Source organism: Balaenoptera musculus, chromosome 1, assembly GCF_009873245.2.
Source record: "Balaenoptera musculus isolate JJ_BM4_2016_0621 chromosome 1, mBalMus1.pri.v3, whole genome shotgun sequence".
NCBI classification, from domain to species: Eukaryota; Metazoa; Chordata; class Mammalia; order Artiodactyla; family Balaenopteridae; genus Balaenoptera; species Balaenoptera musculus.
In genome coordinates this window covers 129,954,834-129,981,181 of record NC_045785.1, presented here as the reverse complement: position 1 = coordinate 129,981,181, position 26,348 = coordinate 129,954,834, and the positions used below count along the sequence as shown (strand labels likewise).

Genomic DNA, 26,348 nt, shown 5'->3' with positions numbered 1-26,348 from the left:
ATTTTCAACATGTTCACATTTTAGTCATGCCTATTTTTTAGCAACCATGCAAAAGCTCAACTCATGGTAAGTTATAGAGTCCTTCTAGAGACAGAATAAAAATTTTGAATTCTTTGACTTAACATTCTGGCAGGGATAGGGAGAGAAGGTAACAATATACTATATATGAAAAAGGGTTAATATTCCTACTAAATAAGGAATTCTCCTGCAAATTGATAATAAAGAAACGAATCTAATAAAAATGTAGATAAAGAACCCAGGCATTTAATTTATTATAAAGTGGCCATACCTCTTTGACCTGTCTAGGTATTTATTACTAAAGGTATTGTAAAGATACTCTTACTACATAAGCCGATGTAATCTAAAATATTGCTCCATGCTTTGACTTTAAAGACATGGCAACATTTCACTGTATTCAGAATTGTTTTCTCTTCCTAATACTTGTCAAAAGTATCCTTATAATATGTGTGACCAACTGAAGACAATGATGCGTTAAAATCTGTTTCTATTATGTATAAACTTCGTTAATGAAAACAGAATGACATAAATGTAATTTTCTCTTTCTAGTTTAAAATATTACTGTGCAGAAATCAGTCAACACAGCAAGCCTGAGACTGCTATCCTTAGAAGGGCCTGCTTTCAAGGTTGGCCATTTGCTGGCATCTGGGAACTTGAATTTGGGGAGGGGTCCCACCACTCTCTAACTGATAAGTATACCTAAACTGTTTGTACAAACATGCATTTTATATTGAACACCTACGTTCCTTCTAGGAGTCTGAAATTTTGGTACACACTAGATAAAGGGTGTCTATGTGACTAACTCTTGATAAAAACCCTGGACTTCTAGGCTCAGGTGAGCCTGTCTTGGAGAACCCAGCTGAGAGAGGAATTTTGGAAACCTGTGCCTGGTTTCCTCCAGACTTTGCCCCATGTGCCTTTTTCCTTTGCTAATTTTGCTTTGTATCCCTTTTATTGTAACAAATCATAGCCATGAATGTGACTATATGCTGAGTCCTGCGAGTCCTTTTAGCAAATCACCAAACCTGCCCTGGTCTTGGGAACGCAACATGATTACACTTTTCACCACTTTAGGAAAAGTAGATAAATAATCCATTTCAAGACTCATCAGAAATCTGTACCTCAACCTTTGCCCCCTATATGTGGTCAGGCACCAGGTCCTGTAGACTCTCTTTTTTTATATTACTTTCTCTCCATTTCCACCATACCAATCCCCTTGATTTCTTTCCAGTCACCACTCCCCTTATCGCCTCAAGCTCAGATTATGACAATGGTCTCTCATTCTGCTCTGGCTGCCTAACAAATTACAGTAAGTCCCCTACATATGAATGAGCTCCGTTCCAAGAGCACATTTGTAAGTCCAATTGGTTCGTAAGTCCAACAGTTAGCCTAGGTACCAAACTAACATGATTGGCTATATAGTACTGTATTGTAATAGGTTTATAATACTTTTCACACAAATGATACATAAAAAACAAACAAACACTAAAAAATAAACATTTTTCATCTTATACTACAGTACCTTGAAAAGTACCATAGTACAGTGCAACATCTGGCATACAGGGGCTGGCATCGAGTGAACAGGCAAGAAATAAAGATACTGTACTACTGTACTCTATACAGTACTGCAGAGTAAAGCACATAAAAGCACAACCACTTGTAGAGGATGCACACATGTGACAATGTATGCCAGACACATGAACTAGCTCACGTGATTGGACACATGAACGCATGTTTGCATCTTTGAAAGTTCACAACTTGAAGGTTCGTATGTAGGGGACTTACTTACTACAGATGGGGTGGCTTAAACAACAGAAATTTATTTCTCACAGTTCTGGAGGCCAGGAAGTCCAAGATCAAGGTGCTGACCAATTTACTTCCTGGAGAGAGCTCTCTTCCTGACTTGAAGACAGTTACCTTCTTAGTGTGTCCTTACACAGTAGACAGAGAGCACTCTGGTATCTCTTCCTCTTCTTATAAGGGAGCCAGCCCTATCATATTAGGGTCCCACCCTTATGACCTCATTTAACCTTTACCACTTTCTCACAGGCCTATTTCTAAATACAGTCACACTGGGTGTTAGAGTTTCAACACATGAATTTGGGGCCTGTGTGTGTGTGTGTGTGTGTGTGTGTGTGTGTGTAAGATAAACACTCAGTCTATAACATTCTCCTATCTGGTCTCTCTGCCTTCTGTAATAAATTCTGCATTCTGCAGCCAGATTAAGCTTCCTAGGAGACTGTAGTCACCAAGGAGGGATCTCCAACATCTATGGTATACAGAACAAGTACTTAATCTGGCGACCACAGAGTCAACATCTAACATCAGAATGGGATTTACTTTGGAGGTCAATAAATTAGAGTAGTCTGTATCAGTATTTAGTTCTGATTTGGATATGTTCAAATTTTTTCAAGAATATTAATTGCCTAGTATTAAATTCTAATAAATACCTACTTTTCTAAGATATTGTCTAACTTAGCAAAATTTCTAATATATGAAGAACTTATCATCTTCCTAAATAAATTACTCCCTAATAGGTATACTGGGTATTTGAAAGCAAGCTGAATATTTTACCTTCCTTCCCTGTTAGAGAAGGTGAACATTGTCTTAATATCAATTTTGTATCTCCAGTCTAAGTCACGTCATAGTCTTACAATAAACTTTTTTAATTGAACTAGAAAGGAATATTAATTCTTCAAGACAACTAATATACCGTCAGTAAAATAATCATATTCAATCAAAAAGGAGCCTCAGCAAAATGACAGCTAAGTGCTAAGTATAACTGAATTTAAACACAAAAAACTACATAGAACAGGAATAAATTTTTTAAATCCTAGTGAATCTTTCTCAAAGAAATCCATGCAAAGTGGCTAAAATGCCCTTGTACTGAAACAATCAGTATCAATACATCAAGATTTTTTTTTCTACATTTCTGCTACATGTAAGCCACTGTGCTAATTAGTTACTTCGGTGGATACATAAAAGCTTAATACATAGTGTCAGCCCTCTTAACTCTTGACTAGGAAAATACGACAAATATAAAGGGAAAATCCAACTTCTGAGGCTAGTTAACTTGGCTAGGGCACAATGCCAATGAAGTCATTGGTTTAATCTATGATAATTGGTATGCTCTGTTCCCTAAACACTGTGTTCTAGAACGTCCCTGAATTCAAGGAGGGCCAGGCATTACAACATGGATGTAGTTGATGATAGGCGAGAAAAAGGTGTATGAATACGTGAAATGGTACCTATTCTGTGAGATGGGGTGATGCTGAGCCAGGACATTTTGGTAGGTACCTGCCAAATGCAGTAGTGGTCCTATGCGACTGGTAAGAGCATGAAGGTGGGTCATGGCTGTAGAGAGAACTTTATCATACAACTAGAGTCAAGAAATGATCAAACACACAAGGCATGCTTGGGTTGAAGTTCTGTGTACCAGAGAGAGCTCTGCTCTTGTAGGTCTGGAATAAATAGAGCTTTTTTTCTTCTCTAGGCAACTTAGTTCTATAGTATTTGGCTCTCTTAGGCTTCAAAAGGTAAGTAAGGTCTGTTTGGAAGTGACAATCCCCAGTGAAGGCAGCTGAGCCACTTCCCAGGATGCTGTCGGAAACTGGAACTGAGTGAAATTTTGTTTCCTTTCAGTATTGGTCTAGTGAGCAATTATGATGTACCTGTTTTGTTCCAGTCCAATAGATTTAGAAAATAGTGCATGTTTGGTTCCAACTCACATTGACACAATTAGTGTCTTAAAACTGATTAGTTTGGGACTTAAGTGGGACAGAGCACTTATGGTAAGGGATTCCTTCTGCAGAGCCCCAAGATCCAGCCTCTCCCCAGGGCAGACACTTTTAGCAAAATTTAATACAGCGACTCTCAATCTTCGGAGTGCAAAGAGAAATACTTAGTCAAAAATTCAGGTTCCAAAAAAAGCACATGAAAAGATGCTCAACATTGCTAAATATTAGAGAAATTCAAATCAAAACTATCAATACAATGAAGTATCACCTCACAGCAGTCAGAATGGCCATCATCAAAAAGTCCACAAACAATAAATGCTGGAGAGGGTGTGGAGAAAAGGGAACCTTCCTACACTGTTGGTGGGAATGTAAATTGGTGCAGCCACTATGGAGAACAGTATGGAGGTTCCTTAAAAAGCTAAAAACAGAACTATGATATGATAAAGCAATCCCACTCCTGGGCATTGCTAGGAGTAGGAGTAATATACGATGGAATATTACTCAGCCATTAAAAATATTGCCAGTTGCAACAACATGGATGGACCTAGAGATTACCATACTAAGTGAAGTAAGTCAGAGAGAGAAAGACAAATATATTAAAAAACTAAAAACAGAGCTACCATATGATCCAGCAATCCCACTCCTGGGCATATACCCAGAGAAAACCATAATTCGAAAAGATACATGCACCCCAATGTTCACTGAAGCACTATTTACAATAACCAGGACATGGAAGTAACCTAAATGTCCATCAACAGAAGAATGGATAAAGAAGATGTAGTACATATATATACAATGGAATATTACTCAGCCATAAAATAAGAACAAAATAATGCCATTTGCAGTAACATGGATGGACCCAGAGATTGTCATACTGAGTGAAGGAAGTCAGACAGAGAAAAACAAGTATCATATGACATCACTCAGATGTGAAATCTAAAAAAATGGTACAAATGAACTTATTTAAAACAGAAATAGAGTCACAGATGTAGAAAACAAACTTATGGTTACCAAAGGGGAAATGTGTGTGTGTGGAAGGGGTGGAATTAGGAGCTTGGGATGAACATACACACACTACTATATATAAAACAGATAACCAACAAGGACCTACTGTATAGCACAGGGAACTCTACTCAATATTCTGTAATAACCTAAATGGGAAAAGAATCTGACAAAGAATGAATATATGTATATGTATAACTGAATCACTATGCTGTACACCTGAAACGAACACAACATTGTAAATCAGCATACTCCAATAAAAATTTTTTTAAAAATTCAGGTTCCAGAGACCCACATCCCAAATATTCTGATGTAGTGGTTCTAAGGTGGTTTCAGGGAATCCTCAGTTCTAAGAAGCACTACCAGCAAATCTGATGTAAACTGTTCATAGTCTACACTTTCGGGAAATGCTAGATTAGTGATTAATTCACATCAGAAAAGACCTTATTTATTAGAAAGTAGTAAAGATATCTTTGCTAGAAATATATAGGCAACAACATGAAACCTTCTGATATTTGGTAACCAAAATAAAACCCTTTATCACCAATGTATCTCTGTAAAATTATATATACACACAAATATTTGAGCCTACTACCTAGGACAATAAATCAAAGCAGCACTTACCTGACATTCAGCAATTTATGAGACGCTGTTTACAGTCACAACTGTCTTTTTCTAATATCAGATAAAAAGACATAAGCATAAACACACACAAGCATGTGTTTGGTATAGTTACCTCAAATAAGTATGCTCTGTTCTTAGACTTTGTGTAAAACACTCTGCTAGTAGCATCTAGAAATTCAGGGGAAAGAATCATAAATTCTTAGAAATATTCAAGCATAACTCCAAAATAATTAGCAGTGTAATCTAATCAAAAGCAAAAATATTCTCATTTTTGTATAGCGCTCACCTATAAATCCAAGATATTCAGTGTGTCTACAAATACTTACTGAACACCTACCCCATACAGGGTGCTGCTTTGGGTGACAGGGATACAGTGATGAATGTGACAAAGTCCCTGTCCCCATGGAATGTAAGGTTCTACAAAGAGGAAATTGGAATGATTTTACATATATATGTCAATGTCTATTCTTTCTCCTCCAGGTTTTTTAAATTTTTTCTTTAGATTCTTTAAGGTAATAATGTCCAATGCTAGCCTAAGGAACTAACCACTATTTGAAATTCACTGTGTGATATTTATACCACAATATCTGTCTATTCCATCATATGGATCCTGCTTAATTTTATCTCATCAATCATATTTGTTTACACTCAAAGTAGCTAGTAACTATTATATATTATCCTATAACACTGCAAGATTATAAAAACAATGTAGAATGTGAAGCCATCATTGAACAATGATCAGGATGAAGTCTTATAAAAAAATAAAGCACATTTTAAATATATAAAATTTTATTTGTCAATTATATCTCAATAAAGCTGGGGGGAAAAGCTGGGGGGAAAAGATGGGGGGAAAGATGGTAAAATTGGGATATCAGAGAATAAGGATAATGCCCATTTTATTTCAATATTTTAAAGTAATTTTTAATAAATATGGTTGACAGAAAGATGAAATAAACTACTATTAGAAGCTTAGATGTACCACACAAAAAATTTTTAAAAAGCAGAATTATCTAGTGTAAAATCAGCCTACCAGTACTTTTTATGTGTGTGTGTAAAACTCTCTTGCAGAATTTTATCATTAGGTCATTGGATGAACTGGAGCACCGTGGTATCTCTCACACACAAAAAAAGAATTCTAAAATTTCTATTCATTTATCCTTATTCATATATATCAGGTTTGTGTAACCTTTAGATTTAGAAATACAAAAGAAACTTTTAAAATACAATGTACTGAAAGGATGTTCAACATCACTAATCATTAGAGAAATGCAAGTCAAAACTACAATGAGGTATCACCTCACACCAGTCAGAATGGCCATTATCAAAAAATCTACAAACAATAAATGCTGGAGAGGGTGTGGAGAAAAGGGAACCCTCTGGCACTGTTGGTGGAAATGTAAATTGATACAGCCACTATGGAGAACAGTATGGAGGTTCCTTATAAAACTAAAAATAGAACTACCATATGACCCAGCAATCCCACTACTAGGCATATACCCAGAGAAAACCATAATTCAAAAAGAGTCATGTACCACAATGTTCATTGCAGCTCTATTTACAATAGCCAGGACATGGAAGCAACCTAAGTGTCCATCAACAGATGAATGGATAAAGAAGATGTGGCACATATATACAATGGAATATTACTCAGCCATAAAAAGAAATGATATTGAGTTATTTGTAGTGAGGTGGATGGACCTAGAGACTGTCATACAGAGTGAAGTAAGCCAGAAAGAGAAAAACAAATACCATATGCTAACACATATATATGGAATCTAAAAAAAAAAAATGGTTCTGAAGAACCTAGGGGCAGGACAGGAATCAGACATAGACAATGGACTTGAGGACACGGGAAGGGGGAAGGGTAAGCTGGGACGAAGTGAGAGAGTGGCATGGACATATATACACTACCAAATGTAAAACAGATAGCTAGTGGGAGGCAGCCACATAGCACAGGGAGATCAGCTCGGTACTTTGTGACCACCTAGAGGGGTGGGACAGGGAGGGTGGGAGAGAGACACAAGAGGGAGGAGATATGGGGATATATGTATATGTATAGCTGATTCACTTTGTTATAAAGCAGAAACTAACACAACATTGTAAAGCAATTATACTCCAATAAAGAAGTTAAAAAATAAATAAATAAAATAAAATACAATGTATTGTAGAGAAATAAAATTGTAGAGAAGGCAAAAATTGACCTTAAATCACAATCAAAACATTTCAGATACAAAAACACTAAAATAACCTCTTTATAATATATATACCCCACATTTATAACTGTTAAATGGCCAGAAAACAAAACTCATGACCAAGAAGGTCTCTTCCAACTCTAAGAGTCCATGATTCTATAATATCTCTAAAATGCTAAAGATTTCCTATCTAGGAAAATTTGCCAACTTTAGTGATGATCCTCATCAATTCTCTGACTTTGAAAATCTCCTCTACAGCAACCCTCTATTAGTTTTCCAAGGATAGATGCCTAACAAAAGAAAAGAATAGTGGCTTCAGGTTAACTGCCAAATAAAAGGGGAAACAGAGAGGCAACGGAAAGGAAATAGAGTGGAAAGGAAACGGTTTTGGTGTCAGACAAAACTGGATTCAAATTCTATAGATTCCACTACTTAATAGATGTGAGGTGATGTAGGTATTTAAATTTCAAGGCTCAATTTCCTTGCCTGTGAAATAGACTTACTAAAAGAGTTGAATAAAATAATATATGAAGATGTTTTCATAATGCTTGTCACAGAGTAGCTGTGTTGTAAGTGCTATTTCTCTTCCCCGCTATAATTTTATTTGAAGTATAGTTGATTTACAATGTTGTATTCCCCGCTATAATTTTATTCTCTGTGCTAACAGAGATGAGAACCATGCTAATGAAATACCCAAGCAACCTGCAAACTTACTTTCAGCATCCCATGCCCATGCCTCACTTTCAGCTAGGCTTAAACAAAGATAAACCAAGGTAGCTATTAAAAGATTAGTATTATTGCTAACCTTTGAGAAATTGTGAACCAGCAGAAAGATGATAAATAACTAGAAAGAAGATAAAGTTTAAGCTGTAAATCAGAAAATACGGATTTCAGATAAAGTAAGTTTGATGCTTCATCTAGTAAAATTCTAGACAGATGGCTTATAAAACTTAAGAAACAAAGATGTTTCACTGTGCCCATCACTGAGGAAAAAATGGCAACAATCTAGCTATGATTACCTTTGTGTATGTGCACATGCATTTAAAGGGTTTTAGATCTGGCAAACCTGAGACAGAATACATTTAATTTCTGCAGGGCTGGACAACAACAATGACTACAGTTGCTGTTGCTAATATTCATTGGACTCTTTTATATGACAGGCACTATGATAGGTGATTTACATTCATTATCTCATGTAACCCCATGAAGCAAGTATAATTATTAGGAAACCAAGGTTCAGAGAGGTTAGGTAACACGCCCAGTACTACACAGATAACAATAGACAAAATGAAAAGTTAAAACCCAAATCAGTTTGACTCTGGAATGCAGGCTGAATGACTATGTTTCACTCTCTTTAGCAAACATCTCATGAAATAATTGAACATAAAAGGGAAAAATGGGGGCTTCCCTGGTGGCGCAGTGGTTGAGAATCTGCCTGCCAATGCAGGGGACACGGGTTCGAGCCCTGGTCCGGGAAGATCCCACGTGCCGCGGAGCAACTGGGCCCGTGAGCCCCAACTACTGAGCCTGCGTGTCTGGAGCCTGTGCTCCGCAACAAGAGAGGCCGCGATAGTGAGAGGCCTGCGCACCGCGATGAAGAGTGGCCCCCGCTCGCCGCAACTGGAGAAAGCCCTCGCACAGAAACGAAGACCCAACACAACCAATAAATAAATAAATAAATAAATATTAAAAAAAAAAAAAAAGGGAAAAATGGGAACTAGATATTAACACTAGATAAAATGGGAACTAGATATTAGGTAGAGTTAGCGGTAGACACACAACTACACTCAAAATGTGCTAATTAAATAAAGTATAAGCCATTTAGAAGGAACCTTTTTAGTAAGTTCCCTTCTTGCTATTCTGCTTACATCATGATTGCTAACTTGAAGGACAACAGAAAAGGTAAGCTTCTCAAATCTATAACAAGATTCAAAAATATCACATAAAACTAGAAGGAAGGGCTAGTAAGATTAAATGTTACAGGGATGACTATAAAGCCCTGCAATTAGGTTCAATAAATTAATTTTCCAAGTTCCGGATATGAAAAATCTGGTTGAAGAATAGTTAAAAAATGACAGACCTTAAAAAGTTCACTACAAACCTAGGATGACCCTGCTGTTGAAACAGCTAAGTATATATCTGGGACCACACTAATGAAAGCACACTGTATAGATATGGCAACTACTAGTCCCACTGTACTATGTAAGAGCACACTGGGCCAGAGAATGCTGTGCCTCTAAGTCCAACAATAACCCCAGAGATCTAAATTTCTGTGTCTTCCTTTTTAATAGTGGCCTTACTGATGCTGTAGTCTATCTGGCTCTATCTCACATATAATGTCCTCTGTCTACCTTCCTATGTACACAGAGGACATTAGCAGGTGATAAGTCCATCATTACAGGGATCTGAAAAGTGCCAAAGGCCAGGCATGTTGTTGTGGTGGAGGGCAACCAAGATGATGAAACATTTGGAAACCAAAGTAAATGGAGAAGTCACCTCCCATCTCCATGCCCACTTTCTCCTATAACCCTGTTTTATTTTCTTCATGGCATTTATCATAATCCAAAATTATCTTATATTTTACTTGTCAATGTCTTAATCTGGAATACTTTTTGTTTACCTCTATTTGGACATAAGCCCTATGAGAAAAGAGAGCTAGTCATTCTTGTTCACCACCATATTGCAAGTATTTCAAACTGACTTGCACCTAAGAGGTACTAAATAAATATCTGCTGAATGAACAAATGAACAAAGTGTGGGGAAATAAAGATGTTTAATCTGGGAAGAGGAGGAAGATATAAGAGCAGTTTTCATATATGAGAAGACCTGTATTGAAAAAAGGAAAAGACTTATTTCTGTTTTCTCCAGAAAGATGACATAGGATCAAATGGTGGACATTTCAAGAAAAAAGATTTGGGCTCACTATTAGGAAACATATTCTAAGTCATACAGCTGTCTAACAATTAAAAAGGCCACCTTACAAACTTTCCTCAACATAATAAAGGCCATATATGACAAACCCACAGCCAAGATTGTCCTCTATGTTGAAAAACTGAAACCATTTCCACTAAGATCAGGAACAAGAGAAGGTTTCCCACTCTCACCACTATGATTCAACATAGTTTTGGAAGTTTTAGCCACAGCAATCAGAGAAGAAAAAGAAATAAAAGGAATCCAAATCAGAAAAGAAGAAGTAGAGCTGTCACTGTTTGCAGATGACATGATACTATACATAGAGAATCCTAAAGATGCTACCAGAAAACTACTAGAGCTAATCAATGAATTTGGTAAAGCAGCAGGATACAAAATTAATGCACAGAAATCTCTTGCATTCCTATACACTAATGATGAAAAATCTGAAAGAGAAATTAAGGAAACACTCCCATTTACCATTGCAACAAAAAGAATAAAATATCTAGGAATAAACCTACCTAAGGAGACAAAAAAGAAATATAGTTTTCTGTATGCAGAAAACTATAAGACACTGATGAAAGAAATTAAAGATGATACAAATAGACGGAGAGATATACCATGTTCTTGGATTGGAAGAATCAACATTGTGAAAATGACTCTACTACCCAAAGCAATCTACAGATTCAATGCAATCCCTATCAAACTACCACTGGCATTTTTCACAGAACTAGAACAAAACATTTCACAATTTGCATGGAAACGCAAAAGACCCCAAATAGCCAAAGCAATCTTGAGAAAGAAAAATGAAGCTGGAGGAATCAGGTGCCCTGACTTCAGACTATACTACAAAGCTACAGTAATCAAGACAGTATGGTACTGGCACAAAACCAGAAACATAGATCAATGGAACAGGTTAGAAAGCCCAGAGATAAACCCATGCACATATGGTCACCTTACCTTTGATAAAGGAGGCAAGCATATAGAGTGGAGAAAAGACAGTCTCTTCAATAAGTGGTGCTGGGAAAACTGGACAGGAACATGTAAAAGTATGAAATTAGAACACTCCCTAACACCATACACAAAAATAAACTCAAAATGGATTAAAGACCTAAATGTAAGGCCAGACACTATCAAACTCTTAGAGGAAAACGTAGGCAGAACACTCTTTGACATAAATCACAGCAAGATCCTTGTTGACCCACCTCCTAGAGAAATGGAAATAAAAACAAAAATAAACAAATGGGACGTAATGAAACTTAAAAGCTTTTGCACAGCAAAGGAAACCATAAACAAGACCAAAAGACAACCCTCAGAACGGGAGAAAATATTTGCAAATGAAGCAACTGACAAAGGATTAATCTCCAAAATTTACAAGCAGCTCATGCAGCTCAATATCAAAAAAACAAACAACCCAGTCCAAAAATGGGCAGAAGACCTAACTAGACATTTCTCCAAAGAAGATATACAGACTGCCAACAAACACATGAAAGAATGCTCAACATCATTAATCATTAGAGAAATGCAAATCAAAACTACAATGAGATATCATCTCACACCAGTCAGAATGGCCATCATCAAAAAATCTAGAAACAATAAATGCTGGAGAGGGTGTGGAGAAAAGGGAACCCTCTTGCACTGTTGGTGGGAATGTAAATTGATACAGCCACTATGGAGAACAGTATGGAGGTTCCTTAAAATACTAAAAATAGAACTACCATACGACCCAGCAATCCCACTACTGGGCATATACCCTGAGAAAACCGTAATTCAAAAAGAGTCATGTACCACAATGTTCATTGCAGCTCTATTTACAATAGCCAGGACATGGAAGCAACCTAAGTCTCCATCAACAGATGAATGGATAAAGAAGATGTGGCACATATATACAATGGAATATGACTCAGCCATAAAAAGAAATGAAATTGAGTTATTTGTACTGAGGTGGATGGACCTAGAGTCTGTCATACAGAATGAAGTAAGTCAGAAAGAGAAAAATAAATACAGTATGCTAACACATAGATATGGACTCTAAGGGGAAAAAAAATGGTCATGAAGAACCTAGGGGCAAGACGGGAATAAAGACACAGACCTACTAGAGAATGGACTTGAGGATATGGGGAGGGGGAGGGGTGAGATGTGACAGGGTGAGAGAGTGGCATGGACATATATATACTACCAAATGTAAAATAGATGGCTAGTGGGAAGCAGCCGCATAGCACAGGGAGATCAGCTCGGTGCTTTGTGACCACCTAGAGGGGTGGGATAGGGAGGGTGGGAGGGAGGGAGATGCAAGAGGGAAGAGATATGGGAACATATGTATATGTATAACTGATTCACTTTGTTATAAAGCAGAAACTAACACACCATTGTAAAGCGATTATACTCCAATAAAGATGTAAAAAAAAAAAAAAGAGGTCACCTTACAAGTCACAAAAGGATTCCTAGGTGTGTCCATAAGTTATCAGGTAAACTAAATCTCCTATGATTTAAAGTATTTACATTAAGAATATAATAAAACCATACATGAAGACTGAAAGAAATTGATCTAAGTGGGGTTTCTCAGAGACAGTATCTTAAAGACAGTAAGAAAAAATCAGTACAAATTGGATTCTGAATGAAATGGAGAATGAGGGAGAAGAAAAGTCCTGATAGTCTTTTATTCAATGAGCATTTATTAAATACACAGAGCTATAATGTGGAGATCTAGGAAGATACTAGGAAGGTCCCAATGAAATCAATAAGAAAACAAAACAAAACAAAAGGAGATGGTCAGTTTAAGGAATAAGAGTTGGCAATAATGAATTCCCTTTGTAATTGTTTGGGTTTCAAATTTTAGGAGAAATCCAGAGTAAAAAGGCAAAATATACATGACTGGAAAGTAGGTACAAGGCCAGATTTAAAGAGCTCCATTTAAAAATACTTGCTAAAAGAATGGTACTTCAGTCCCTGAGAATGGATGAGCTTTCTGCGGAAATATTCAACGGGAACAATAAATGAAGGACAAGGAGAGCATCAAAATTATAGCTCTGTAAGAATCATTCTTAAATGCCATCTAATCATTCATTTGTCCTCAGGCAGAAGTCCACTTAAATAAAAACTCCAAAGGTTATTATCATTCACCTTCTTAAAATCTCCACTAAAATGCATTCTTAAAAGTCTTCCTGCAAAATATGTTCCAAACAGTAAAGATATCTGCATTAAAATCTTTCCATATTTTAAATGTAGTTATGGAATACAAATGGTAAATTTTCTTGCAGTAAATGTTATCACATAATCATATATTAAATTATATTTTGATTTGCTAAATAAATAAGCAGAAGGACTTAAACACTTTTTTCTTGGCCTTTTAAAAATTTATAATTCAATATATAAGCTTAGAAAATAACATATTCTCTTCTAACAAGTCCAAAATATCTATCTGTATTATAACAAATTAAGAACTTCTTAAACAGTGAAAAAAGGTTTCTGCATTTCCATAAATGCCCCAGTGTTCTAAAATAAACAGTAACTTTCTGCATCAACTTAAGACAATATAATTAATGAAATTTACATTATGAAGATCTAGTTGTTGCTTTTAAACCAAATTGAGAAATTTACATTATGAAGATCTAGTGGTTGATTTTTATCCAAATTGTGATTTGTTGCTGTTGTTATTGTTAATTCTCTTCTCAACCTTACCCAATCATAAACAAGGTTAAAAGAATAATAAAAATTACAGGAAAAGTAGGTTTTAAAAGTTGTATAGCATCTTTGTAATTTAGCCACTTGGAAGTCTGGAAACTACAAAATTAAGTATTTTGCAATTAAAAGTCAGGAAGAAAAAGGAGATGCAAATGTTCAACATTCTTATCAAAATATTATATCACTAAAACTGTTTAGAAGAAATCAATATAAGTGGTAAGGTAAGGTGTATTTGAAGTAAAAGGTCTACTGCTGTAAAAATAACAGGTCTAATCTAATCAAAAGGCCTACAGTCAGTTATTTCTACAAACATAAAAAGAACTGAATGACTCCCCTTGGTGAATACTATAGGAAATTGTATCCCACCAATATCCTAAAACATTTACACTATATACATATATATATATACACATACACACATACACACACACACACACACACAGTAAATGTCAACATAACATAATGTATAGAAAAGAGTTAATACAGCAGGCCTGAGACTGCCTGTCCTTAGAACAGCCTCCTTGTAAGGCTGGCCCTTGGCTAGCTTCCGGAAACTTGGCTGATAAACATTTCCCTACAATCATATAAAGCTTCCCCTAAACGACAAGGATGATTCATTATGCCTGGACTGTTTGTGCAAACAATATGGTTTATGTGAAATATCTGTTCTTCTGGGAGCCTGGGATTCTGGTAGGTGCTGGGTAAAGGATGCCTACATGACCAGCCCTGAGTAAAATCCTTGAACACTGAGTCTCTAATGAGATTCACTGGTACACAACACTTTGCACGTGTTGTCACAAGTAGCTGGAGGAATTAAGTGTATACTCTGTGACTCCATTGGAAGAGGGCTCTTAAAAGCTTCTGCCCGGGCTTCCCTGGTGGCGCAGTGGTTGGGAGTCTGCCTGCCAGTGCAGGGGACACGGGTTTGGGTCCTGGTCCGGGAGGATCCCACATGCCGCGGAGCAAATGGGCCCGTGGGCCACAATTACTGAGCCTGCCCGTCTGGAGCCTGTGCTCCGCAGCAGGAGAGGCTGCAATAGTGAGAGGCCCGCGTACCGCGATGAACAGTGGCCCCCGCTTGCCGCAACTGGAGAAAGCCCTTGCACAGAAACGGAGATCCAACACAGCCATAAATAAATAAATAAAGTTTAAAAAAAAAAAAAAAAAGCTTCTGCCTGATTCCCTTTGCTAATTTTGCTTTATACCCTTTTGCTGTAATAAATCTTAACCATGAGTACAACAATACACTAAATCTTGAGTCCTTCCAACAAAACACCAAATCTGAGGATGGTCTTGGGGACCAATGACAAAGATAGTTTGAGACAACATCAATTACCTGGATTTACACATTAAAGATGTTTATCACATATGCAGAAGGCAAAAGTTTAATGACTATATTAGAAGATACGATGACGTTTCAAAAAGGCTGGAACAACTGAGCCAAGTCTAACATGATGAAATTTAAGAGAGATAAAGATAGTCTAAAATTGTGTTTAAAAAAACATGAACTGGGCTTCCCTGGTGGCGCAGTGGTTGAGAGTCTGCCTGCCAATGCAGGGGACACGGGTTCGAGTCCTGGTCTGGGAAGATCTCACATGCCGCGGAGGGACTAGGCCCGTGAGCCACAATTGCTGAGCCTGCGCGTCTGGAGCCTGTGCTCCGCAACAAGAGAGGCCGCGGTAGAGAGAGGCCCGCGCACCGCAATGAAGAGCGGCCCCCGCTCGTCGCAACTAGAGAAAGCCCTCGCACAGAAACGAAGACCCAACACAGCCATAAATAAATAAATAAATAAATAAATTTTTAAAATAAATAAATAAAGCAAATAATTTAAAAAAAAATGAACTACTGTGCATGTAGGGAGAAGGAACATGTAATTAAGTAAGTATGAAAAAGACCTAGGGGTTTTTTGAAAATAAACTCAGTATGTTAAATGGTAAAATATAACTATCAAAGATATCTAATTTACTTCTGTGCTGAAAAAAGCAGTATAGTATGTAAACCAAGGGGAAATAATAATTCCATTATCCTCTGTTACTGGTCATATCGCATACAGAACATTATATTCATCTATTTAAAGAAGAATATATTAGAGCAAATTCATGAAAAAGCTGGTGATGAGCTCCAAAACCATATTTTACAAGGAATGGCTCAAGACTAAGAGAAGACTAGAGATAGGAACAATGATTCTACTAATGTATACAGAAGGTTCTTGGGTAAAATAGAAATGCTAATTTTTTCTATATAATCACAGTGAGAAGAAATCAGAAAGACATTCATTTCAGCTGAATATAAAAATTATTCTGAATCCAAAGTTACCCCAAAGTGCATTCACCTACCTTTAAAACACGTATTCAAAGCCTACCAAGTCCACTGAATGTGGATTTTGGACGGAAGAATTCAATTAGAGTAGGTAGCTATATTAAATGATACCTACATTAAATAACCTTTCATCTCTTCTAATGTACTCTTTTCCATGCTCCCTCATATATACTCTACTAGAAAGGCAGGGGGAAAGGATTTTGATGTAATTTTCAGTCCAACCAGTGCTCAACTGAGTGGGGGAGAAACGGAGAAAGATCTCAAAATGCAGTTAAGCCAAACAATTAAATTGAATTCAACTCAACAAATAAATGACTTAACTATAATAGAGAGCACTTTATACTCAGCTCAACAAAGAACTGAGTAGCCTATATACAAAGTACTCTGAGGAACCAGGGCAATGTAAAAGACAGAACAGGGAGAAAAGGTGCAGACTTACAAGCATCCCCTGCTCCATAGACATCCACAGCAGGTGTGCCAGCTCCAAAGTGGTAAAGCCACTCACTGGCTTACCACAGCTCCAGTCACCACTGTGGGAACTATACCCATGGTTCTGTGGGTTAGAAAAATCCCAAGTATCAAAACCAGGCCTGGGGTTCTCAGCCCTTAACAGCTGAAGTCTTGATGTCCATATACACCCCAAAGACACAGGCCTCAAAAGTCTATGCTTAGGAAGAGATCCTCCCTCACAGAGGCAGAAGAATACAAGGGGGAAAATGTTCTAGGTCTTTCTCAAACTCCAATATAGGCAGCTGTGTGGCACACACCACATGCAATGAATAGGAAATGCTGAAGACAGTACCAATAACGGGACAACAGCATTGTCAGAATTCAACATTCTTAAAATAACACCTGGTCTTAACAAGGCAGCAACACAGAGTAAATGGTGAGCTAATAAAAGTGAGACGATGACCTGAGCTCAAAGGCTTTTTTTTTTTTATGTTTCTTTAGTCTCTTTTATTTTTTTATATTTTTTTAACATCTTTATTGGAGTATAATTGCTTTACAATGGTGTGTTAGTTTCTGCTTTATAACAAAGTGAATCATCTATACATATACGTACATCCCCATATCTCCTCCCTCTTTGAAATAAAGAATTTGAGTACACTGGTTTAAATGAGGCTCAGCAGGCCCATCTCAGTTTTAGGTTTGTTTGTTTGGTTGGTTTTTGGTTTTTTTAGTGCAAGGAAGAAAAATACCACAAAAAACATATTAAGCAAAGCAACCTCTGTAGGGGCTCAGAGGGGATAAAGTGAAAATCAATTCCCTTAATTTACTTGTTAATTAGAATTGCTGCTGGCAAGTTTGTGGTGAAGCAAGGTAGGTTGATAGTTACTGGTATGAAGATAAACCGGCTCACTTCTTTTGGAAAGTAATTTGGCAACGTGTATAAATAATCTTAAAATATTTTCATAAGTTTGACTCAGTATTTCTCTTTCTTAAAAATTCTAAGAAAATAATACTAAATAGGGACAAAGTTTTATTTATAAAGATGTTCATAAAAAGTATTCAATAAAATAGAAAAGTCCTTAAGATATAAATAACTACATTAAAAAATCCTTTACATAGAAGAAGTCCTGGTCCACGGGGGAAAAATGGAAGGGGAAAAAAAAATGAAGAGTTGCTATATCTAAGTATATATGGGTAATGGAATTATGGGTGATTTAGTCTCTTTTTTATCCTTTTAAATATTCCCTGTATTTCCTTAAGGAGTAATATTTCTTTAAAAATTAAAAATAAAAGCAACTAAAATGAATCTTGATTGAGGATGAAAAAATGGAAATTAGCTATGCAGAAGGGATGAGAATTAGAAAAGGCAGGATTTTGAGATAAGTTTTCAGCAGTTAGCTATAACTTGTCCTTTTATAGAGTTGTGTGAAATTAAAAAGTGCTAATTATGGAAGGGCAAGTTGGTGGATATATAAAGAAGCAGAGACAATATCTTAACACTCAAATTATCTCTATAAAAAATCCTTGAGGTTTTCCCTTAAAGTCTTCCAGTCTACTGACTGTTCCAAAAAAGGCAACAATAATCCTAATAATCCTTCGAGATCTTTCATTTAAAATCAACTAATGGAAACCTGACAATTTACTATTTTTTAACATCCAGCTTTACAAGAAATTTTCCTTTCATTCATTTAGAGAAAAATATACAATAAATAAATTATTATGGTGTTCAGCCAGACTATATGGGTTCAAATGATGGCTCTCCTACCTCTGATATGGAAAAGTACCTAGTGCATGGAAAGCATATATAACTGTTTGCTTTTATTCTAATGAACCAAATGAAGTGTGTCTTCAAAGAAGTTTCAAGATCATTTATTCATTTTCTCACCCATTTGACTAAACTTGAGGAAAACCAAAACGCTCTGACAGGTTAGTTTAAAACACCTTTGACAACTGACAATGTCAAACACCATAAAATTCTTTTTGATGTAGGCACTCTTAGCCATGAGTGCAACTATATCCATTAATTTTCTCACATATATTACCAAGAGCCTACTAATAATGTTATCTATAAATGCAGAATTATAAACTCTCTTTTTAAATTTTTTTTTATATTTTGGCCACGCAGCACTTGTGGGATCTTAGGTCCCCAACCAGGGATTGAACCCCGGCCAGGGCAGTGAAAGCGCCAAGTCCTAACCACTGGATTGCCAGGGAATCCCTATAAACTCTCTTAAATCATATACATTTTAGAGTTGCATACAAGTGTGGCTCTTACATAGCTAGATCTTCTGTTTCACTGCCTATTAGAGCACTACAAAAGAGGCCTGCTTATTTATAAGTGAATCAATTTGTTCAGACTATAAGGTTATCACTTACTGAAGGAAAGTTTAACAAATGCTTTTGATATTTGAAAACTACATTCAATATTAAGTATTATTGGCTCCATATTTAAAGGTAAAATAATGTATGACTATATACATTAGCAGTTGAATAAAGAGACTAGGAAGTAAGTTTCATATGCAAAGAATTTTAGCCAAATAGGAAAAGGTGTAAATATAATAAGTATGTAGATTAACTGTAAAAGGTAAGAATTAATTAATTAGAAAGAATAGTTCTTTGTTTCATTTAGAGTGAGGTAATCGGTTGACAAACCACTGGAATCATAGAGGAAGACTCAATATCTATGGTTTTACCCATATGCTGGAAATTTTCCTGATACTTGGGTGAATCAGGTTGAAATTAACAATCACTCCTCCTTATGAGATCCTTAGCAATGATAAAAGCACAATGTTCTATTACTGTGAGTACCATGTACAAGGTATATATAATGTCTTATATCAGGGGTCAGTAAATGTTTTTCTGAAAGGGCCAAATAGTAAATATTTTAGGTTTTGTAGGACATAAAATCTGTCACAACTACTTAACTCTGCCATTCCAGTATGAAATATGAAGTCAGCCAGAGGTTGATTTATAAATGAATGGGTGCAACTATGTTTCTATAAAAGTTTATTTACAATAGTAAGCAGTAGACTTTGTCAACTCCTATCTTATACTATAGTTACCTATATGTGGTCCATCTATCCCCTATTAGTCTATATGCTCTTAGAGAACTGAAAACCTGTTTTACTTATAAATCTCACTGTCTTGCATAGAATTTAGTATAGTCCCTGTATAGTTTTTACACAGGAAAAACCTGATAAATACTTAAGGAACAAATGCATAAATGATTCTATTAATCAAAAAATATCAGGTATACATCATATGATTAGCTTAGTAGCAGACAAATTAAAACCTGCCTGTCACTAAAAAAGCCTTCATAAAGTAAGATTCATCGATAATCAGATGACAAATATTAGGGAAAAACTAGTAGTAGTGGTTTAGGATGATACCTGAGTTGGTAGAACGTGTCGTTCCCATGTACAGTCCCTGAAGCTACTTCTACCCATGTTAATATTCTTGTCCTAATCTCAAAGCTTATACCTAACGATTTTACTCCAATTAGATTTAATCCATATAAAAGAATATTTTATTTTTAATATACTGTATCCCAAAGTTATTGTGTATTTCTCTCAACAATACTATGTTAAACAGTGAACATTTCCTTTCCTTTCATTTTAATAACTTCTCAAGTATCCCAAGGTATCTTCTGAGACTAAAGCATCTAAACACATGGCTAAATATTTAGGTCAATTCATCTTTTAAAATAAATCAATCCCTCTAATTCTTCAATCTATTGCATTGTTCCTAAAATCTCTCCCTCAAATTCTAGAAATTAGATAATCTGCCCCCTTGCTTGCTTCCCACAATTCAATAAGTTATTCTTTGGACTTAAAAGCGTCCAGGAGTATCTGTAGAACCACAATTCATGTCACATAAAACACAATCAATAAATATTTATTGCCCTAATTTGTTGATATGGAATGCAAACATATCTGGTTAATTCAGACTGCAATAATTTGAATTTTGCAATGACTCATCTTGCAAACCCTTTTAATGAGTACCGTAAATTAAATAGTCATAAATTCTCACAAAAATCTTAAATATTTAAGGCAACAGGGCTTCCCTGGTGGCGCAGTGGTTGAGAATCTGCCTGCCAATGCAGGGGACACGGGTTCGAGCCCTGGTCTGGGAGGATCCCACATGCCGCAGAGCAACTGGGCCCGTGAGCCACAGTTGCTGAGCCTGCGCGTCTGGAGCCTGTTCTCCGCAACAAGAGAGGCCGCGATAGTGAGAGGCCTGCGCGCCGTGATGAAGAGTGGCCCCCACTTGCCGCAACTGGAGAAAGCCCTCGCACAGAAACGAAGACCCAACACAGCCATAAATAAATAAATAAATAAATAAATAAATAAAAATATTTAAGGCAACAAACTTCAAATAACTCAGTAGAATGCAGTTATATTCAACTGATGCATGTACTTTCGAAACTAAGGAAAGGTTTCATCTAAGGACATTTATAAGACAATCCTGTGTTAGCCTAATTTGAGTTCCTTTAATTTTTCTATAAACATATTATTTCATTGAAAGAAAACTGAATTATATATTAATAAGGTTTTAGGTAAAACATCACTAATTCAGACTGTTCTCTCTGATTCCCTGAGTTCTATTTTTTAGACTATACACAAACATATATAGGACTTTATAAAGCACTGTAGCCAGAAATGTCAAAATCTTTTCCATCATAATGCTTCAGAAAAACCCATCCTATTATGACTTCAACAACATCGCAAGTCCATTACAAAGAACATTCAGAACACAAAGTGCACAGCTATGACATGTTTACTTTTCAGAAGTAGTTATATGAATATAGTAGTGTGTTTCTGACAATTCTTCATCAAGGTTATAGTTTTTAAATACATAACTAATACAGCTGAATTCAGTCTATATAGCTCTCAATAAATTCAGCAGATGTTTTCAAACTGTTACGTTTTTAAAAGGAGAGATAAATTTTCATTACCCTCTACGGATAAGAAATTGCTTTAAGAAATATCAACACAATTAGCAGTGCTGAGAATACATTTTATTAAAAATTTCCATGACCTCAAAATCCCACCTTCAACATATAGTCAACCTTAAGGTAATCTTTCCCACTTTAAAAATTAAAAGATAAAATTTTATATGGAATTTTCCTGTATCAACTAAGTCTTCATTTGCTACTGAAGGAAGAAGGGTCAGGTCACTCAACCACCAGCCATCCATAAATACATTATTCAAGAACTTTATCACAGGCAAAACTATTGCTGCACAAGACATATGGTCAGTAGTATCTCTATCTGGTTATGTGATCTCGTGAGGGTCACTTAAAAATCTTATCTCAGATTTCTATATGTGAAATGAGATAGGGCGTACTCACAGAAGCTTTTAGAATACATCTAATTCATAACGCCGAGGGCATTTTAAGCTTTTTCGAATTTTAACGTGCAGCGTTTTCTAATAATTTCTTAACACACTTGATAGGAGAGGCAGGTACTTGTCTCCATTTTCCTCATTGCACACGGAATCATTTGAATATATCTCATAGTAACATTCCAAAACTAAGACATCATGGGTAATCTCACCAAAGAATGTTACTTCAAATCCTAATAAGTTTTCTATTAAAAAAAAAATGTGTACCTTTAACTATGGCAAAGTAATTAAACACTCTACAATGACTGCAAATTGACATTCAGGGATTTTTTTCTAAGTTTGTAACATTGGTAAAATCATTATAACAAATACACACATACCCACATGCACACACCTTTATCTTGTCCCACAAATAAATGCTACCACAGGATGTCCTGGACTTCAAAATCTATAAAAGTCAATCAAGGTATAGTCCTCTAATAAATTTTAATAGTTTGTTCAATGATAAGTGTTAAATCACATTTAGAAACTGAGAAAGTAGGGCTGTAAGTGAAGCTGATGATTGAAATAACAGAAGCCATTACAAGACCCATTTAATAATAAAACACTCTAAATATGAATCTTTAAAATGTACTTTTCCAGGTTTATCTCCAAGTAAATACATCTAAAAATCCAGTAAAGTTTTAAGACCTTGGACATGTAATAAGTGTTTAAAAAAATTGTGTTGGGGAAATAGAAGCAGAAGTGTGATAAATCTAATCTTTGGGGTGTCAAGTTTTTCCTCAGATTCTGTTTGAAGAGAGCAAAAAGTTAAATGCATATTTATTTGTAATTTTTATTACATTTTAAAATCTAACTTACGGCAAGAACATTTCACAAAAACCTAGATATACATTATACAGAAGCTGTTTTCTTGCAAATAAGAAACTATGCTTTATTTTGAAATTGGTAACTTAAAGCAATTTTAAAGACAGAATTTTGAACCATCTTTTCCTTGCCAAAATAATAAATTTAAGAACAATCCAAATATAATTTAACTTGTTAAAATATTAAAACAAGGATTTTCAGGATTTTTTTAACCTGCTTCTTCACAAATTATATTTTAACCTTAGCAAAATCTATCATTTATAATATCAATTTTACCAATTTACTATTTTTAATTATAAAACTCCTGGAAGAGTAAATGGAATAACTGTGAAGAGGCTATTTACTATTATAAAATGCATAATCTAATACCTATTTTAAACTTCAAACTCTATTAGAAACATAAGTAAATGTTTTAAAACTGTATTTTACACAGAGTATATACACGAACACTTGCTTGTGTCAGGCATAACCTCAGACAAATGCACTGGTCATGCTACAGTCTGCACTGCATTCAAAGATACATTTTGAATTTTAAAGAACAGGCTATATAACTTTGTACTTGATTTGTTGTGTGTGGGCCTTCCACCTAAAATAATGCCACCACTTTGAATTTATAAAGTATATCTGGGCACTTTTTACCAGCATCAACATCATTTATACTTGCTTAAGTAGAAAACAGTAAAATTGGAGTCAAATTTCTAAAGTCAAAGATAAATGTGATTTCTCTTGCATAAAAGAGCATTTGGGGAAGTTTTAGAATTTAAGCAAATATTTCCATTCAATAAGTTCTACCATTATGCACTATGTTTCTTGATATTTATCACCAACATATTTTAAAAATTTACAATCTCCGAAACTAATCTGGTGGTCCCGTTTACTATAGTGAAGATACTGATATCACATATGCCTTTCTGCTATCAGACATAACAGACTCCTGCTGAATTTATTACTCTGATTTTCTTCACCTTCATAGGGAATCATATATAAAAACAGAATAAAAGTTACTATTAAAAAGTTATAGATATGATCTTTGGGGATGGGGGACTGAAAGCAGAATCTTGCCTATCTGTGAAATGCAGTTAACACACCAGCGGGACCCTATTTCCCTAATGCAAGGTCATCCTTCTGTTATTTGAAGATGTGAAAAATGCTAAAAGGTGCCAACAACAGTGCATTAAAAAAATGGTGCAGTAGAAAAGTGGTAGGTGATTGAGATCCCTTTCAGATTCAGCAAATAACACTTCAAACTGATTGTGCTGAAGCAAAATTACGTCAAGGACATCTAATATCATAAGCAGAAGGGCATCAAACTTCTCTAAAAAGTTTACGTGAAATAACAAATATTACACAAGTCAGAAACTGCGTAAACTGTCTTCAAAAGAATATAGTATTGAGACAAAATTGGATAATGTTACTTGTAGAATCAACAAAAATTTTGTGAAACATCAAAATATTTTTTAAACAGTCAGCATTCTTTTTAACAAAACGAGTTTCCCATTATAACATAAGTAAACACTCACTGTAAAAAATTTTTAAACAGAATATTAATAAAGAAGAAAAACTTAATCACATCACTTTTAATATTTTAAAAGACAATCATTTACACTATTAAATAAAGTTAAAATATTTTAAATTATAGAGCAAAACTAGCCCTGGATAAAACTTTCATATATAAGAAACACTGAAAAGGGGATTTATATTTTTTTTCTTTTCAAGTCATTTTGTTTTCCTCAGTGTCTATATATTTGGTTGATGATTATGCAACTTTCTACATGTCCTTCTAATCTTAAAGTTTTACTCAGGCAAAAGAGCAACTTTTGGAACCTATACATCAGAATAGAGCATCAACTCAGTAACATAATCTCCTGTGCATTGTGATGGTCCTACCTGGACACAAATGATGCTACGCTCAGCATGTTATACAAGCAAATTCCCCACATCTTAATCTTCTCTGTTTATCGCATATTTATAACTTTTTCACATCTAATGATTAGCTTCCAGGGTAGGGAGAGACAGAGGAAAGTCATTTAATTTAAGGCAGCAACATCATTTCTAATCTTCATTATAGAAGATACATGTAGAGCGAATCTATTTATTAATCTTTGTTTCTTCGAGGTAACATGTACATGACAAAATACTTTAAATTCCATTTTAGTAAATGAGGAAAACTAAAATGCGAAGACAAATGGCAAGATATTCCTGAACAATGCTTTCCTTCTATTGCCAACCTGATGAAAGAAAAATATTTAAGCATATTTAATACAATAAAGTAAGGAGGTAGGTTAATCTCAGAATCATTCCTGTCTCATCCCATCATCTGCTTGCTGGATGTCTTTAATCTCAAATGATATCTTCATGAATAACTATTCCTGGAAAATGAGCTTTCAGAGATGATGGAAGTTTTCTACATTTAAAAATATCTGAGTTTAGGCCAAAATCTAAGTTTAGACAGATTTGGGGAAAAATGCCATTTTAGAAAACTCTAATTGTTATAAAATACAATTTTCTTAAATTGCAATTAGTGATCTTTAAGTTGTGATGGCAATAAATCTGGCATCCACAAAGATGATAAAACAGGAGCTACCACATTCCAAATACTTTCTATGTGTCAGGAGCCATGCTGAACACAGAGATTACTTTATCTCATTTAGTCCTCAAATCCAGCCTACTAGGAAGGTACAAGTCTCTGGATCTTCCTGATGAGAAAACAGGAGACGTGGAACATTTCAGTATTTTTCCTAGGGCTAAACAGCTTATGAGGGCCAGGGTTTCAGTGCAGGTTTCACAAACTAGTAGGTTATAAAGCCTTCCAACACTATATAACTTTAGAAACAACATCACAGATAATAGAACCTTTAGTAATAGACTACATCATTATTGTTTGGTTGTCATTTATAACCAAATTGGATAATTACCATAGAATACAATATAATAAGAATAATGGTTATGCTTTCTATTCTTAAAACATATTCATCTAAAAGACAGAATAATTTCAAAATAAGTATTATTATATAAACACATATTAAAATATGTCAAAAGCAAGTTAAGTGGCTTGCCCTGGAGTTGCACATGAAACATTAAAATAAATGAAGAATCTAAACCGAGAACTTGCCTTCTAGAGGCTCTCCTTTCAGCCTAAAACAGAGATTTCCTTCTCCACTCTTTTCCTTCAAAACACATTTTTTTCAATAAGAAATTTATA

General features: G+C 35.3%; 1 protein-coding gene across 7 annotated transcripts in view; it reads right to left on the bottom strand.

Annotated features, from left to right (window-relative positions):
- Positions 1 to 26,348, bottom strand: part of RABGAP1L (RAB GTPase activating protein 1 like) — a 693,841-nt gene that overhangs the window by 423,677 nt on the left and 243,816 nt on the right. The gene's annotated exons all lie outside the window — the stretch shown is intronic.